Below are 15,702 nucleotides of genomic sequence, written 5' to 3'. Positions count from 1 at the left end.
AATCACTGTCCAACAGTATTTTATGGATACCCTACTTAATCACTGTCCCCTGTGACATGACAGAAACAATACTCCATTTCTGGATGGTGAGCAATGGCAATGCAGGTCCGATCTTCTTTGGCTTGGTCCTGGGCAACTGCAGCGACGCACAGCTACTGACTGCTAACGTGGCAAGGCATCTTTACCATCCTCCATCTCTTGGGGCCACCGCCATCTGTGGCTGGAGTAGTCTGGTTAGTTCCTCTCTCGGATCCATTATTGCAGGAATCCACACGGGCTTGGAGGAGTTTTCTGGAAATATATAAGCATATTCTCAACCAAAGGTTAATAAAGAAATCCTTTCTATAAACTAGACTTGGGATCTTTTCATTTTGCCCAAACCATTTTCCTTTGGCTTATTCTGACACATGTGTGTCTTGCCATCAGCATTAAAAGTGAAAAAAAAAATTAAAGTAAAAATTTAAGTAATTAAGGCTTGATGTAATTTACTTACAGGAGATTACTCCACTATCCCCCCCCTTTTTTGTTTTAAATAATATAAAGAGGCTTTTGGAAATCCTGTAATGCAGTCTTGATAGATTTTAATTCAATTCTTTGCACAGAAGTATGACTGGTCTGAATTCATTGCATCATAAACAGCTTTTACTATGAGATGAACCGTCAGTAAAAAATTAGTTAATGCTCCAGTAATAGGTTCCTGCCTAGGACAACTAAGTTCCCCTGAATATTTACTTATTTCAATTTACCAATTTAAATTAATCTGATATAAGTTCTATTTTCTAATTTTATTTTTTATTATTGTCATTGGGTGTGGATAATAAATGACATTAATTAAATTTCTGCTATCAGTCTTTGAGTATATCTATATAATCCAAACATTTGAAGGAAATCTCCCTTTATTTCCTCCCAGAGTGATTTCCACACCACATTTAGAAAGTTTCTTTTAAAAACATTTTTCTTTCTTTTACACCAACCAACAAACATGGTTGCCTTTAAGAAGCTGACTGGTACTGTGATGCCTACATATTAAGTGACTCTCTTTCTACTTATGGTGACTTTATTAATGATCAGATTTAATGCTTGAATAATAAACATCAGTTTAGGCTGTAAATATTAGCAGAAGAGATTTAAAAATTTTTTAATCTATCCTTTTATTAAGCTTAAAATTTACTTTTAAACAGCATTCTTTTTGGTTAGTGCTCTTTTACATACACAGAGGGATCATGGAAGGTCACAGTAACTATTTCAGAGGACTTTACTAGAATCAATTATTTATAAAAATATTTGCTCCTCATTTAATTTATATGAGACCTTGATTATATTGTAGAAAGCTAATTTATTTAAGTAATTAAAGTAAGCATCTTTATTGAAAAAGCAAAGTAAGCAAATGTATACATTTGACCTATGAAGTATAGATGAGGTCCCATACCACCAGCCTATCTGAAGTGCAGGCTGCCAAAGGGCTTTTGTTTGCTTTTGTTTTTAAAATTCTGCTGCTGAAAAATTCGTCTTTATTTAAGAAATATTTAGCAACTTTGTTTTGCCCTCCCTTAGAGGACGAAACCCCCATAACATTTAAAATATATGTATATAAATAAAATACAATAATTAATTTTTATTTCATAAAGCTTTCCATGTGATTTCAAATATATTAGATTGGCCTAATTCAAAATTATTTCTTTTAAGAAGAGAGAATAAATTCTTTGAATCACTCCAGGTCCCGTGAAATGTTTCAAAGTTAAGTCTTGAAATTTAACTTGGAAAGATGATCAAATATATATATATATATATATATATATATATATATATATATATATGATTATATTTTATACTTTTTATAATTATCTTAAAAATATCAATTAAATTTAAACTGGTTTTCATATTAAAAATTTGGTTGAGATCACAGAATTAATCCTCTTTGTAAATTAGACCAATAAACAATATATTTTGAACAACTAATTTCTCTAGAGAAAATACAAGAATTATTTTCTCAAAAATAAATTTTTATACTTTATGCATTTTGTTACCACAACTATATAATTTATCCTAACTTAATTTGAACTTTAAACTCTTAGAAGCCTTAAATTTTAGCTGGCAAGTTAAATACTTAGCATTTATCAGATTAGCAATAACTTCACATTTTTAAAAATACAAGACATATTTAATTAATAGATTCAATTCTATCCTCTAGATTTTTCATGTGAGGCAAACTCAGATGAACATTTCAGTATTTTGTCATTTCAAAATACCTATATAATTAATAAATTTTATTATTTAATTCAGCAACTTCAAAGTTTTAAGTTGCCAATGGTTTTGGAAGCAAGCCTGGTCTATTTAGATGTAAAATATCCACACTCTTCCTTAGAAATTGCTGCTACAGGATGAAGCCCCTACTTCAACAAGGAGTGAAACTAGTTTTCCCCCAGGCTACTTAGACCTTTATAATTAATATATTGTTTATCTATGTTTCAACAATTTTGAGATTTTGAAGTCAATTATTATTATCCAAGGCATTTACTTTGGAAAAGAGATGATTTACTTACTTTCTGGCGGCCTTAATGTTAACTTTGGAATGCAGTCTATTATTATTTAAAACTACCCTTTATTATGGAAACACCAATCTTGTTGCTTAAAACCTGCCTGTATTATTTCTTTGGGTCATCACCACCATCTTGTGAGAAAAAACAGCTTTCAGTTTCTTCTGTAGCTCAAAACCTAGTCCAACAAGTGGACAGAGTGCTCTTTTGTTTTAAGCTAGCTTTCTCTCTTTATGAGTACAGAAATCCTAGACACATTCCTAAATTTTGCAAAACTTTTAAATGATGAACCAGGAAAGAAAAATCATGGCAAAGATGACACTTTTTTAATAGTACTCTCGGGAGCGGGGTTCCATTTTACAGGATCACCACGTGTCTCTCCACCCCCACATCCTGCTTGCTTTGGGACATTTAGCAACTGACTTGGCTGCCCAGGTTTCCTTTCTTATTGAATTAAAGGCATGCTTAATAGACGAACAATGAACACATTAAACCAAATAAAATGACAGATAAAACTACACTCAACAGATAACATATAGACTTAATAAATCACAGCCCTTTTCCTGACTCTTTTCTTATTCTGCACTCCACAGCATGGACTGGCCTTTAAAGTTATTTTAGCTAAAATCTGCCTGTTCCAAGACGTACTATAGTAATTTTTAATCAAAGCATCAGAGAGTTCCTCAGTGAGAGGATTACCAGCTCCACCCTCTCTAGCTAGAAGCAGAGGAATGGCAAGGCCTTTTTTCTTATTATGGACTTTTTATCCCCGATAAGAATTAGGCATAAACAGTTTGAACAAGACCCCACATAGTTAAAGATGACAATGGTACTCTTTTTCCTTGAGCCTGATTTAAAAGAGTACCTTTCAACATTTTAATTTATTTATCCTTTTGCATGGAAGCTAAAAATTTACAATGATATTTTTGCCTTTTGGTCGAATCTTTCCCCATTATGGCCTGGCTTAAAACAAAAGATTTTCTTGCCTACCTTGGCTTGTGACCTCCAAGGCTTGGTGCAAGCTTTACATGCAGTGAATCACCCCACCGAATTTTTGGTGACCCACCTTTACTGGCAATTAACTTCTTTTCTTTGCTATGGCAAATCTTCTTCTCCAGATGTCCGTGTCTCTGGCACCATAAATGCTGGGGTCTTTCCACATCTGCAAGGATTCAAGGAATCTGGAAAAAAAAAGGCTGCATGTAAATTATTAGAGAGATTAGAAATATAAATTTGGAAGGCATGGTGGAAAGCCAGGGGAGGATTCAGTCTAGTGGCGAGCTCTCTGAATTTCTGGGCCCAAGGCATTTTTCCCTTTAGCAAAGCAGATGTACATGTCAAAGGTAAGGTCCAGTAAACAATAAAGGCCCATCAGGTTGGGGGAATTGCCTTCAGCTATTCCAGCAACAGGTAATAACATGCAGATTTTCAGCCCTGCTGAAAGAGTCCATTCAACCTTTTGAGGACTTCTCACATTTATTATGACCTGCAGGACTTAGCTTTCAGCACATTTTTTTTTATTTTTTAAAATTCTTTATTGTTTAAAGTATTACATGAGTCTCCCTTTTACCCTCATTGACCTCTCCCCTGACAATCCCTACCACAAGCAAAAGCCCTCATTCCCCTAAAGTCTGTGTCCATTGGTTTTGCTCATAAGCATGCATACAAGTCCCTTGGCCTTCCCTCATAGGTTGTACAGTAAACACGATGCTTCTATGTCTCTGGTTCTATTTTTTTGTTTGTTTAGTTTTTTTTTTCTTTATAGATTAAGGTATTACATATGTGTCCTTTTACCCCTATTGCAACCACACCCCCACTCAAGCCCTCACACCCCTGGTGTCTGTGACCATTATTTAGGCTTATATGCATGCATACAAGTCCTTGGGTTGAACTCTCCCCCTTACGCCCACCCTCCCCTACATTCCCTCTGAGGTTTGACAGTCTGATCGATGCTTCTCTGTCTCTGGATCTCTTTTTGTTCATCAGTTTATGTTGTTCATTATATTACATAAATGAGTGAGATCATGTGATATTTATCTTTTTCTGACTGACTTATTTCACTTAGCATAATGCTCTCCAGTTCTATCCATGCTGTTGCAAATGGTAGGAACTCCTTCTTTTTTACTGCAGTGAAGCATTCCATTGTGTAGGTGTACCACAGTTTTTTAATCCACTCATCTGCTGATGGGCACTTAGGCTGTTTCCAAATCTTAGTTATTGTAAATTGTGCTGCTATGAAAATAGGGGTGCATATATCCTTTCTGATTTGTGTTTCTAGTTTCTTGGGATATATTCCCAGAAGTGGGATCACTGGGTCAAATGGGAGTTCCATTTTTAGTTTTTTGAGGAAATTCCATACTGTTCTCCACAGTGGCTGCACCAGTCAGTATTCCCACCAGCAGTGCACAAGGGTTCCTTTTTCACCTCATCCTTGCCAGCACTTGTCGTTTGTTGATTTGTTGATGATAGCCATCCTGAGAGGTGTGAGATGGTACCGCATTGTCGTTTTGATTTGCATCTCTCGGATGATTAGTGACTTTGAACATGTTTTCATATGCCTCTTGGCCTTCCTTCTGTCTTCTTTCGAAAAGTATTTATTAGGTCCTTTGCCTATTTTTTGATTGGGTTGTTTATCTTCCTTTTGTTAACTTGTATGAGTTCCCTCTAGATGTTGGAGATTAAGACTTTATCGGTGATATCATTGGCAAATATGTTCTCCCATGCTGTGGACTTTCTTGTTGTTCTGTTGATGATTTCTTTTGCTGTGAAAAAGCTTTTTATTTTGATGTAGTCTCATTTGTTTATTTTCTCTTTAGTTTCGATTGCCCTAGGAGAGTATCAGTGAAGAAATTGCTTCAGCATATGTCTGAGATTTTGCTGCCTATGGATTCCTCTAGTATTTTTATGGTTTCCCGTCTTATGTTTAAGTCCTTTATCCATTTTGAGTCTACTTTTGTGTATGGTGTAAGTTGGTGGTCTAGTTTCATTTTTTGCATGTATCTGTCCAATTTTCCGAACAACATTTATTGAAGAAAATGTCTTGGCTCCATTGTATGTTCATGTCTCCTTAGTCGAATATTAATTGAGCATAGTGTCTTGGGTCGATTTCTGGGTTCTCTATTCTATTCCATTGGTCTATATGTCTGTTCTTGTGCCAGTACCAGGCAGTTTTGAGAACAATGGTTTTGTAATACAGCTTGATAACTGGTATTGAGATCCCACCTACTTTGTTCTTCTTTCTCAGGATTGCTAGAGCTATTCAGGATATTTTTTTGAAATTTCATTCTAGGTCTGCGAAATATGCCATTGGTATTTTAATAGGGAGTGCATTGAATCTATAGATTGCTTTGGGTAGTATGGACATTTTAATGATGTTGATTCTACCAATTCACAAACACGGTAGGTTCTTCCATCTGTTTATGGCTTCCTCTATCTCTTTTTTTCAGTGTCCTGTAGTTTTCTGCATATAGGTCTTTTACCTCCTTAGTTAAGTTTATTCCTAAGTATCTTAATTTTTTTGGTGCAATGGTAAATGGGATTGCTTTTTTAGTCTCTCTTTCTGTAAGTTCACATTGGTGTATAGAAATGCCATAGATTTCTTGGTGTTAATTTTGTATCCTGCTACATTGTCAAATTCATTTATTAAGTCTAGTAATTTTTTGATGGAGTCTTTAGGGTTTTCTATGTACAGTATCATGTCATCTGTGAATTAGGACAGGTTTACTTCTTCTTTTCCAATTTGGATGCCTTTTATTTCTTCTTCTTGTCTGATCACAACAGCTAGTACTTCCAGTACTATGTCAAATAGGACTGGTGAAAATGGGCATCCCTGTCTTGTTCCTGTTCTTAGGGGAAATGGTTTTAGTTTTTGTCCATTGAGTATGATGTTGGCTGTGGGTTTTTCAGATGTGGCTTTTATTATGTTGAGGTATGATCCTTCTATTCCCACCTAGCTGAGAGTTTTTATCAAGAAAGAGTGTTGGATTTTGTGAAATACCTTTTCTGTGTCAATTGATATGACTATGTGATTTTTATCCCTCAATTTATTTATGTGATGTACCACGTTTATTGATTTGTGGATATTGTACCATCCTTACATCCCCGGGATAAATCCTACTTGGTCATGTTATATGATCTTTCTGATGTTTTGCTGGATCCAATTTGCTAGAATTTTATTGAGGATTTTGACATCTATGTTCATGAGGGATATTGGCCTGTAATTCTCTTTGATTGTGTTGTCTTTATCTGGTTTGGGTATTAGGGTGATGCTGGCTTCATAGAATGAGCTTGGAAGTGTTCCTTCCTCTTGAATTTTTTGGAATAGTCTTAGGAGAATAGGTTTTAGTTCTTCCTTGAATGTTTGGTATAACTTCCCTGTGAAGCCGTCTGACCCCGGGCTTTTGTTTGCTGGAAGCTTTTTGATGACTGCTTCAATTTCTTCCATAGTTATTGGCCTATTGAAACTTTTAGAATCTTCCTGATTGAGTTTTGGAAGGTTGTATTTTTCTATGAATATATCCATTTCTCTTTTTTTAATTTCTTTATTGATTAAGGTATTACATATGTGTCTTCATCCCTCCATTAACCCCCCTCCCACTCATTCCCTCACCCCCCTGGTGTTCGTGCCCATTGGTTAGGCTTATATGCATGCATACAAGTCCTTTGGTTGATCTCTCCTCCTTTCCCCCACCCTCCCCTACCTTCCCTCTGAGGTTTGGCAGTCTGATCGATGCTTCTCTGCCTCTGGATCTGTCCCTGTTCATCAGTTTATGTTGTTCATTATATTCCACATATGAGTGAGATCATGTAGTATTTATCTATCTGACTGGCTTATTTCACTTAGCATAATGCTCTCCAGTTCCATCCATGCTGTTGCAAATGGTAAGAGTTCTTTCTTTTTTACTGCAGTGTAGTATTCCTTTGTGTAGCTGTACCACAGTTTTTTGATCCACTCATCTGCTGATGGGCACTTAGGCTGTTTCCAAATCTTAGCTATGGTGAATTGTGCTGCTATGAACATAGGGGTGCATATATCCTTTCTGATTTGTGTTTCTAGTTTCTTGGGATATATTCCTAGAAGTGAGATCACTGGGTCAAATGGAGTTCAATTTTTAGTTTTTTGAGGAAACTCCATACTGTTCTCCACATTGGCTGCACCAGTCTGCATTCCCCCTAGCAGTCCACGAGGGTTCCTTTTTCTCCGCATCCTCTCCAGCACTTGTCGTTTGTTGATTTGTTGATGATTGCAATTCTGACAGGGGTGAGATGGTATCGCATTGTTGTTTTGATTTGCATCTCTCGGATGATTAGTGACTTTGAGCATGTTTTCATATGTCTCTTGGCCTTCCTACTGTCCTTCTTCGAAAAGTGTGTATTTAGGTCCGTTGCCCAATTTAGATTGGATTGTTTATCTTCCTTTTGTAAAGTTGTATGAGCTCCCTGTAAATGTTGGATATTAAACCCTTATCGGTGATGACATTGGAAAATATGTTCTCCCATGCAGTGGGCTTTCTTGTTGTTTTGTTGATGGTTTCTTTTGCTGTGCAAAAGCGTTTTATTTTGATGTAGTTCCATTTTTTTTTCCTCTTTAGTTTCCATTACCCTAGGAGCAGTATCTGTGAAGAAGTTCGTCAGCATATGTCTGAGATTTTTCTCCCTATGGATTCCTCTAGTATTATTATGGTTTCCTGTCTTATGTTTAAGTCCTTTGTCCATTTTGAGTCTACTTTTGTGTATGGTGTAAGTTGTTGGTGTAGTTTCATTTTTTGCATGTATCTGTCCAATTTTAACAAAACACCATTTGTTGAAGAGACTCTCTTGACTCCATTTTATGTTCATGCCTCCTTTGTCAAATATTAATTGGGCATAGTGGTTTGGGTCGATTTCTGGGTTCTCTATTCTATTCCATTGATCTATATGTCTGTTCTTGTGCCAGTACCAGGCTGTTTACGAACAGTGGCTTTATAATACAGCTTGAAATCTCCTATTGAGATCCCACCTATTTGTTCTTCTTTCTCAGGATTGCTGCAGCTATTCGGGGTCTTTTTTTATTCCAGATGAATTTTTGGAGAGTTCTATCTAGGTCTGTGAAATATGTTGGTATTTTAATGGGGATTGCATTGAATCTGTAGATTGCTTTGGGTAGTATGGACATTTTGATGATGTTGATTCTACCAATCTATGAACACGGTATGTTCTTCCATCTGTTTATGTCTTCCTCTATCTCTTTTTTCATTGTCCTATACTTTTTCGCATATAGGTCTTTTACCTCCTTATTTAAGTTTATTCCTAGGTATCTTATTTTTTTGGTGTGATGGTAAATGAGATTTCTTTTTTAGTCTCTCTTTCTATAAGTTCACTATTGGTGTATAGAAATGCTATAGATTTCTTGGCGTTAATTTTGTATCCTGCTATATTGCCAAATTCATTTATTAAGTCTCATAATTTTTTGATGGAGTCTTTAGGATTTTCTATGTACTGTATCATGTTATCTGTGAATTCAGACAGTTTTACTTCTTCTTTTCCAATATGGACGCTTTTTATTTCTTCTTTTTGTCTGTTTACAATGGCTAATACTTCCAGTACTATGTTGAACAGGAGTGGTGAGAGTGTGCATCCCTGTGTTGTTCCTGTTCTTAGAAGAAATAGTTTTAGTTTTTGTCCATTGAGTATGATGTTGGCTGTGGGTTTTTCACATATGGCTTTTATTCTGTTGAGGTATGATCCTTCTATTCCCACCTTGCTGAGTGTTTTGATCAAGAAGTGGTGTTGGATAGTGTCAGATGCTTTTTCTGTGTAAATTGATATGATTATGTGATTTTTATCTCTCAATTTGTTTTTGTGATGTATCACATTTATTGATTTCCGGATATTGTACCATCCTTGCATCCCTGGGATAAATCCTGCTCTGTCATGGTGTATGATCTTTGTGATATACTGGTGGATCTGATTTGCTAGAATTTTGTTGAGGATTTTGGCATCTATGTTCATGAGGGATATTAGCCTATAATTCTCTTTTATTGTGTTATCTGTTTCTGATTTTGATATTAGGGTGATGCTGGCTTCATGGAATGAGCTTGGAAATGTTCCTTCCTGTTGAATTTTTTGGAATAGTCTTAGGATGATAGGTTTTAGTTCTTCCTTGAATGTTTGGTATAACTCCTATGTGAAGCCTTCTGGCCCCGGGCTTTTGTTTGCTGGGAGCTATTTGATAACTGCTTCAATTTCTTCCATAGTTATCAACCCTTTGAGATGTTTAGAGTCTTTCTGATTGAGTTATGGAAGGTTGTATTTTTCTAGGAATATGTCCATTTCCTCCAGGTTGTCTGTTTGTTGGAGTAGAGTTTTTCACAGTACTTTTTAACAATCCTTTGTATCTCTGTGGGGTCTGTTGTTATTTCACCTCTCTCATTTTTGATTTTGTTTATTTGGGTCCTCTCTGTTTGCTTCTTGGTGATCCTGGGTAGAGGTTCATCAATCTTGTTTATCTTTTCAAAGAACCAGCTCTTGATTTCATTGATCTTTTCTATTGTTTTTTGGTCTCTATGTCATTTATTTCTGCTCTGATCTTTATTATCTCCTTCCTTCTGGTCACTATGGGCTTTTCTTGTTGCTTTCTTTCTAATTCTTTGAGTTGTAGAGTTAGATGATTTACTACCATTTTTTTCTTGTTTTTTTTGAGGTAGGCCTGTAGAGCTAAACTTCCTTCTCAGGACTGATTTCATTGTGTCCCATAGATTTTGGATTGTTGTGTTTTTGTTGTCATTAGTTACCAGGATGCTTTTAATTTCTTCTTTGATCTCTTTGGTAACCCAGTGATTATTTAATAGCATGCTATTCAGCTTCCAAGGGTTTGAGATTTTTGGATTGTTTTTATTGTACTTTATTTCTAATATTGTGGTCTGAGAAGATGCTTGGTATAATTTCAATCTTCTTGAATTTGGGGAGACTTCGCTTGTGACCTAATATGTGGTCTATTTTTGAAATTGTTCCATGTGCAATTGAGAAAAACGTATATTTTGTAGCTTTGGGGTGAAATGTTCTGAAGACATCAGTTAAGTCCATGTGATCTAGTGAGTCATTTAGGATTGCTGTGTCTTTGCTAATTTTTTGTCTAGAGGATTTATCCAGTGATGTCAGTGGTGTATTAAAGTCCTTTACTATGATTGTATTGTTGTTGATCGCTCCCTTGATATCTTCCAGGAGTTTTTTTTATGTACTTGGGTGTTCCTCCCTTGGGTGCATATATGTTTATCAGGGTTATATCCTCTTGTTGTATTGATCCCTTTAGTATTATGAAGTGGCCTTCCTTATCTCTTTTTATGGCATTCACTTTGAGGTCTATTTTGTCAGATATAAGTATTGCTACCCCAGCTTTTTTTTATTCCCATTTGCCTGAAAGATATTTTTCCATCCCTTCATTTTCAATCTGTGTGAGTCCCTTGTTCTGAGGTGGGTATCTTGTAGACAGCATATATATGGGTCTTTTTTTTTTTTTTTTTTATCCATTCAGCCACTCGATGTCTTTTGATTGGAGCATTTAGTCCATTTACATTTAAAGTTATTACTGAAAGTTACTTGTTTGTAGTCATATCTATTTTTGTGTCTGTGTTCCTTCTTACCTGTTTATTTCTTCTTTTTACAGTATTCCCTTTAGCATTTCTTGAATTGCTGCTTTGGTGGTGATAAAGTCCCTTATCCTTTTTTTGTCTGTAAAGCTATTGATTTCCCCTTCAATTTTGATTGATAGTCTTGCTGGATAGAGTATTCTTGGATTCAGTCCTTTGCTTTGCAACACTTTGTATACCTCCTTCCATTCCCTTCTAGCCTCATGTGTTTCTGTTGAGAAATCATTTCATAATCTGATGGTAGTTCTTTTGTAGATAACTCTCTGTCTCGCTCTTGCCGCCTTTAAGATTCTCTCTTTGTCCTTGATATTTGCCATTGAAATTATGACGTGTCTTGGTGTGGGTCTTTTGGGCTTGATCCTGCTTGGGACTCTCTGTACTTGTGTAACTTTTTTCTTCCCCATATCGGAAGTTTTCTGTCATTATTTCTTCAAATAGATTTTCTAATCCTTGCTGCTCTTCTTGTCCTTCTGGCAGCCCTATTAAACTTATGTTACTTTGTTTCATGTTGTCCCAAAGCTCCCTTAGGCTTTTTAATTTTTTTCTCCACTTGCTTTTCAGCTTGAGCTTGTTTCTGTACCTGATCTTCTAACTCACTAATTCAGTCCTCTGCTTCTTCTAGTCTACTGTTGAAACTTTCCATGGTGTTTTTGATTGTAGCTATATGACTTTTCATTTCTTCCTGATTCTTGCATAGGTTGTTGATTTTCTCATCCATCCGATGTATAAATTCCACGATCATTACTCTGAATTCTTTTTTGGTCATGTTGCATGCTTCAATTTTACTAATTTCCTTTCTTGACGACCCCTCATTTTCTTTCCTCTGGGGATTGTGTCGTCTCCCCATTCTGACTATCACCAGAAGCTTCAAACTTCGAGTTGTGTGTACCTGGACCGTGTGCCGTGGGAACTTCACACCACCCAAGTATCACTGAAGTGCTCCGACACTAGGATGTGTGGCTGCCATGGTTTGGTGGGAACCAGGCTTGCCCAGGTTCAGTGTTACCAGTGTTCAGTGTGGTCACGTGTGCGCACCTAGAATCAGGGACCCCGCCTGCACCGCACTGTTGGTGTGTGCTGAAAATGAGTCGCCTAGTGCATGCCAGGAGTCAGAGTTTCCCTGTGTCTGCACCAACAATCAAGTATCAGAGTCTCTGTTGCTTCGTGCAGCTTCTCACTGAGAATCAGGGTCCCTGTGTGCACGTGCACCAAGAATTGGTGTCACTGGCTCTTAGTGTGAATGCACTGTACGTCAGGGATCCCACGCGCACACGGTAAGAAACAAAGTCAAGTCAGTGGTGCTCAGTGCTGCCTCTTTCTGGGAGAATCTGGGTCCCGGTCACCATGGGGGACTGGGTTGCACAATAGCTCTGTGGTGTGCCTGTGCTGTGGAAAACAGATTTCTGTGTGCGCTTGCCCAGAATTGAAGTCAGGTGGCACTGCCACTCAGTGTGGGCTTCGGGTTTGGTCACCCGATTGTGTTGTGGAGAGCAGATTCTAGTCTCTCAACTTCTAGTAGCAGTGCTGCGGCCAGTGTGCACGCTCTCAGGCTCAAATTCCCTTAGCAGTGCTGTGGCCCATGCATGCGCTCTCAAGCTCAAATTCCTGTAGGGGCGCTGCAGCTCGAGCGAGGGGCGGGTCTATCAGTTACAATGGCGCTATCTGCAAGCCTGTGGGGAGGGGGATAGGCTCTTTGACTCACAGAAATCTGCAGCCAGGAAGTCTGGATTCTTGTTGTCTGTTGGTCTGAAGCTGTGGTTGCAGTTCTCTGTCCCCAGTGGCTGCAGGGTCCTGGTTTGCGTCTGAGATGTGATTGGGTGTTGCTGAGAGAAGGATCCTAGTCTCAAGCAGCTCTGTTTCTCAAGATGGCATGGTCTCTGTGCCCGCACTGGCCACCCGGAAGTGTCTGCTTTGTGTGCAGGGCTCCACCATCTAAGACTGCCTGGTTTGGCAGCCCCTTGGAGGACCTGCAGAATTTAACTGTCCTTAGCTCATACACACACACACACACACCACACACGTCTACACTCTCCTCTATGGCTTCCTCACTCTCTCACACTCTCTCCTTTCATACCTTCCTGCTGGCCGCCATCTTCCTTCCTCCCGAACATATCCATTTCTTCTCGGTTGACCAGTTTTTTGGAATAGAGTTGTTCATAGTATTTTTAAACAATCCTTTGTATTTCTGTGAGGTCTCTTGTTATTTTGCCTCTTTCATTTCTGATTTTGTTTATTTGGGTCCTCTTTCTTTTCTTCTTGGTGAGCCTGGCTAGAGGTTCATCAATCTTATTTATCCTTTCAAAGAACCAGCTCTTGGTTTCATTGATCTTTTGTATTGTTTTTCTTTTCTTTTCTTTTTTTTTTTTTTGGTCTCTATGTCATTTATTTCTGCTCTGATCTTTATTACCTCTTTCCTTCTGCTCACTCTGGGCTTTTCTTGTTGCTCTCTTTCCAATTCTTTGAGTTCTAGTGTTAGATGATTTATTACCATTTTTTGTTGTTTTTTGAGGTAGGCCTGTAGTGCTATAAACTTCCCTCTCAGAACTGCTGCTTTCATTGTGTCCCATAGATTTTGGATTCCAACACCCTTTCTTGATAAAAACCCTCATGAAAGTGGGATGAGAGGGATCTTATCTCAACACAATAAAAGGGGGATCTTATACAACAAACCTACACCTAACATCATACTCAATGGGCAAAAACTAAAACGATTTCACCTAAGGACGGGAACAAGACAGGGATGCCCACTTTGATCACTCCTGTTTGACATAGTACTGGAAGTGCTAGCCATAGCAATTTGACAAGAAGAAGAAACAAAAGGTATCCAAATTGGAAAAAAAGACATAAAACTGTCCTTATTTGCAGATGACATGATACTGTATATAATAAACCCTAAAGACTCCATCAAAAAATTATTAGACTTAATAATGTAGCAGAATACAAAATTAACGCCAATGAATCTATGGCATTTTTATACACCAATAGTCAACTTACAGAAAGAGGGATTTAAAAAACAATTTACCACTGAACCATGCCTGGTACTGGCACAAGAACAGAAATATAGATCAGTGGAACATATGAATCGTATTGTAAATATCTGTGTTTTCCGATGGTCTTAGGTGACCCTGCTAGCGGTTCTCAACCTCTAGATCGTGACCCACAGGTTGAGAACCACTGCTGTAGAGCTTAAGACCATCAGAAAACACAGATATTTACATTATGATTCATTAACAGTAGCAAAATTACAGTTGTGAAGTAGCAACAAAAATAATTTTATGGTTGGGGGTCACCACAACATGAGGAACTGTATTAAAGGCTCGCAGCTTTAGAAAGGTTGAGAACCACTACCTTATACTGATAATCTTTTTATTGTTTACCAAACCTTACCATTGATATGCCTGTTTGCTTTTCTAAAGGGCAAATGTGTATTCTAGTAAATAAAAAGCTAATGGGTCCCAGATTCAGGGAGACTTTCCACTAGAGAAATATTTCCATCTGGCTCCCCCATAATTTCTAAATTTATTTTTCTTGTCTAGTGTACTCATTTTTGCCTCAGCCCTTTCTCCAGACCTTTAACCCTAGTCATGTCGGTTGCAGCTTCACATCTGGCACCTCGAAACAGGGATCTGGAGAAGAAGATTTCCCGGAGCGAAAAAAGAAGGAAATTCACCGGAAAGTTGGGATCACAAGAAAGGTGGGGAGATTCACTCTGTGCAAAGCTCATGCCAGCGTCAAAAGTCATGATGAGAACATCTTTTATTTCAGTCAGACTATAATGGGGCAGAATTAGAGTAAAGGGCAAAAACTTTCTTGTAGAGTTTTGGCTTGCATGCTCAAGGATAAAGGAACTGAGGTACAGAAGATCTTCTTTTACAGTTTTTGCAGCTTATTATAGAACAAAATCCTTGGTTTCCTGATGAGGGTACATTAGATGATGAATGTTGGGAAAGAGTAGGTCAGAACTTCAAAAAAGCTCAACAGCAGGAAAAAAAACCTTGCCTCTGAATTGTTTCTCCTTATGGAACACAATACTGCATTTGCTGGAACTTTTTAGAGAGGCATAGAGGATAAACCTCCTCCCCTTGCACCCTCCGCTCCTAAAGAGGAGCAAAAGAAAAATTGGAGGAGTGGCCTTCATGCACCCCTCCGCCTCTGTGTCCTGATCCTGAAATATGTAATTCACTACTAATAGAATCACCTGTGCAAAGAGCTATCCAAGAAGGATTAAATGACATGACAGTGGAGGAGAGACTTTCATTTCCTATTATACAGGTAGTTAAATCACATTTCCCAAATCAAATAATAAGACAGCATGAAAGATTTGACTTTAAAATTATAAAGGTCTTGCGTGAGAGCATAGTACAAAATGGTCCTACCACTCCATTTACTGGAGAAATTATGACTAACATTTCTGACACATTTCTATCTCATTATGATTGGTACTCTCTGGCTTGTGCAGCCCTGGATAGAGGAGATTATTTGCTATGGAAGGGAGAATTTAAAGAAATGTCAAGAACAAGCTTATTCAAATCTCAGAC

This window comes from Plecotus auritus (assembly GCF_963455305.1).
Source record: "Plecotus auritus genome assembly, chromosome: X".
Lineage (NCBI taxonomy): Eukaryota > Metazoa > Chordata > Mammalia > Chiroptera > Vespertilionidae > Plecotus > Plecotus auritus.
The sequence above is the reverse complement of the archived record's forward strand: the minus strand, read 5'-3'. Positions refer to the sequence as shown.